General features: G+C 37.0%; 1 pseudogene; it reads right to left on the bottom strand.

Annotated features, from left to right (window-relative positions):
* The window catches only part of LOC103603801, a 3,117-nt pseudogene extending 815 nt beyond the window's left edge, over positions 1-2,302 (bottom strand).
* Positions 2,303-3,348: the final 1,046 nt, after the last annotated feature.

Below are 3,348 nucleotides of genomic sequence, written 5' to 3' on the forward strand. Positions count from 1 at the left end.
CTCAGCGGGAGCACTGCCGTGCTCCCAAGCGGCGCACTGTAGCAGTGCGCCACTGGGCCGGCCCTGCTCCAGTTTTATATGCAGCCTCTGTTGCCATCTCTGAAAGACCAGCTGCAGTCATCCAAGTGGTTTCCAGCTTCAAGTACTCTTGTTTTTAAGTTATCTCAGCTCTGGCTCCAATAATCACCTGCCACACTTCATCTTTCTCCTGATAATTCATTTTCCAAAGTAAACTGGTATATTGTCAGTACAGAGAGATTAAGGCATAAACAATCTTAGAATATTCAGTGATTGTTTCAATTAGTGCATATGTGGTCTGAGAGAGAAAGGTAGAGGTGCTGTTACCAAGGACACTGCCCTCAGCATTAATGCATCATTACTGACAGAATGAGGGTTCAATTTCTGTGAGATAGGAACTGTACACAAGGTTAGATCAAATCCAGTTGCCACAGTTTTGTGCCATGGTCTTATCAGTTCTGAGAAACAGCGCTTTTTTAGTTAGCCATGACAGGAACACACTGTCTGTACCTGAAGAGGGAGGATATGTCTGTGACAGCTAACTCGTCAGAGCCGCTGTCCTGCAGAGCTGGTCACTTTTAATGAACATTTCATGTGTATTTGAAAAGGATATCTATTCTGCCATTGTTAGATATATATCATTAGGTTGTTTGCTAATAATATTCAAATAGTCTATATCTTACTAATTATCTGTCTATTCATTTTATCAGATTCTGAGAGAGGTATGTTAAAATATATAATCACTATAATTGTGGATTTTTCTATTTCAGCTTGTAGTTCTTTTGATTTTTGCTTTCTGTGTTTTGAAGCTATGTTAGCATATGTAGAAATTCAGATTATTATATCTTCTTGTTGGATTGATCTTTTATCCTTATAAAATATTTCATTTTACCTCTACTAATAGTTCTTGACTTAAAGGTTTCTTTCCTGACGATAATATGTTTGTACCAGTTTTCTTTGGTAAGGCTTTGTATGCTGTCCCTTTTCACATCATTTCACTTTCAACCCCGTTTCTTTATATGTAATGTACTCTTTTGAAGCAGCATACTTGAAGCTTAAAAAAATCCATATTTTTTTAATTGGGTTGCTTGTTTTTTTCTTGTAAAGTTGTTTGAGTTCCTTGTATATTCTGGATATTAATCCTTTGTCAGATGTATATTTTGCAAATATTTTCTCCCACTCTGTTGGTTGTCTTTTAACCCTGGTAATTGTTTCTTTTGCTGTGCGGAAGCTCTTTAGTTTGATATAATCCCATTTGTTTATTTTTCCTTTGGTTGCCCTTGCTTTTGGGGTCCTATTCATGAAGTCAATGCCCAATCCTACTTCCTGGAGTGTTTCCCCTAGATTTCCTTTAAGGAATTTTATTGTTTCAGGGTATAGATTTAATTCTTAAATCCATTTTGAGTTGATTTTAGTATATGATGAGAGGTATGGGTCTAGTTTCATTCTCCTGCATATGAATATCCAGTTATCCCTGCAGTATTTGCTGAAGAGGCAGTCTCTTCCCCAGTGTATAGGTTTGGTGCTTTTGTCAAAGATCAGATGTCTGTAGGTGTGTGGGTTGATTTCTGGATTCTCTATTCTATTCCATTGATCAGAGTGTCTGTTTTTATGCCAGTACCATGCTGTTTTGGTTATTATAGCTTTGTAGTATAGTTTAGAGTCAGGTAGTGTTATGCCTCCAGCTTTGTTTTATTTCCTCAGCGTTGCTTTGGCTATGTGTGGTCTTTTGTTATTCCACAGAAATGTCTGGATAGTTCTTTCCATTTCTGAGAAAAATGTCATTGGAATTTTGATGGGGAGAGAGGTGAATTGACTTGTGTGAGATCACACATATCAGCAGTCATAATCAAGATTCCAATTAGCATCCAGATTCCTCTATTATAATGCCTAACTCCTAGAGCTGTTGTGAATTTCAGAAGAGATATTTTTGTAGAACTTTAGAAGAGTTTTGCCACATCGTGAGTTGTCAACAGTGTTAGATTTTAATATGCTGTTATCCTTCACGATTGGTCTCTACCAATTATCATCTAATATGAAATTAATGGTAGAATTCATATCTTCACCTTTGTTCTCATAGTCATTAAGTATTTTACATAAAATGATGGATAAAAAGATCTTCTATACATGGTATTCGAAAGCCGAAGAGTATCCGCTTTGTGTGAGAATTGACTGAAAACACAAAGCACCTCTCTCTGGCAGAGAGGCTGGCACTGCAGTACCTGCTGATGCTCGGAAGCTTCGGGAGTACTTTAGATCTCAAAGGAATGAGAACAGGTGTCATAGTCAGAGGGCAGATATGACCTTGAGAAATTATTTCTCTTTCTGCATGTTCATTATTGGAGAACAGAAATGCTACTGATTTTTGTGTGTTGATTTTTTATCCCGCTACTTTGCTGAAATCATTTATCAACTCCAAGAGTTTTTTTGTAGAGACTTTAGGCTGTTCAGTATATAGGATCATGTCATCTGCAGACAAGGGCAGTTTGACTTCACCTTTTCCAGTCTGGATGCCCTTTATTTCTTTCTCTTCTCCGATTGCTCTGGCTAGTACTTATAACACTATGTTGAATAGGAGTGGTGAGAGTGTCTAGTTCCTGTTCTTAAGGGAAAAGCTTTCAGCTTTTCCTCATTCAGGATGATATAGGCAGTGGGTTTATCATATATGGCTTTAATTATGTTGAGATACTTTCCCTCTATACCTAACTTATAGAGGGTCTTTGTCATGAATGAATGTTGAATTCTATCAAATGCTTTTTCAGCATCTATAGAAATGATCATATGGTCCTTGTGTTTGATTTTATTAATATGGTGTATCACATTTATTGATTTGTGTATGTTGAACCAGCCTTGTATCCCTGGGGTGAATCCCACTTGATCGTGGTGTATAATTTTACGTATGTGCTGCTGTATTCTGTTAGCTAGTATTTTATTTAGGATTTTTGCATCTATCTTCATCAAGGATATTGGCCTGTAGTTTTCTTTTTTAGTTGTATCTTTACTTAGATTGGTATCAGGGTGATCTTTGCTTCATAGAACGAGATTGCGAGAATTGCCTCTGTTTCAATCTTTTGGAATAGTTTGTGAAGAACTGGTGTCAATTCCTCTTTGAATGTTTGGTAAAATTCTGCTGTGAATTTATCAGGTCCTGAGCTTTTCTTTGTTGGGAGCCTTCTGATAACAGCTTCGAGCTCCTTTATTGTTATTGGTCTGTTCAGATTTTCGACATCTTCTTGGCTCAGTTTTGGAAGCTTGTGTGTGTCCAGAAATTTATCCACTTCCTCCAGATTTTTAAATTTGTTGGCGTATAGTTGTTTATAGTAGTCTCGA

Source organism: Galeopterus variegatus, unplaced genomic scaffold (genome assembly GCF_000696425.1).
Source record: "Galeopterus variegatus unplaced genomic scaffold, G_variegatus-3.0.2 Scaffold4797, whole genome shotgun sequence".
In the NCBI taxonomy this organism is placed as follows: Eukaryota; Metazoa; Chordata; class Mammalia; order Dermoptera; family Cynocephalidae; genus Galeopterus; species Galeopterus variegatus.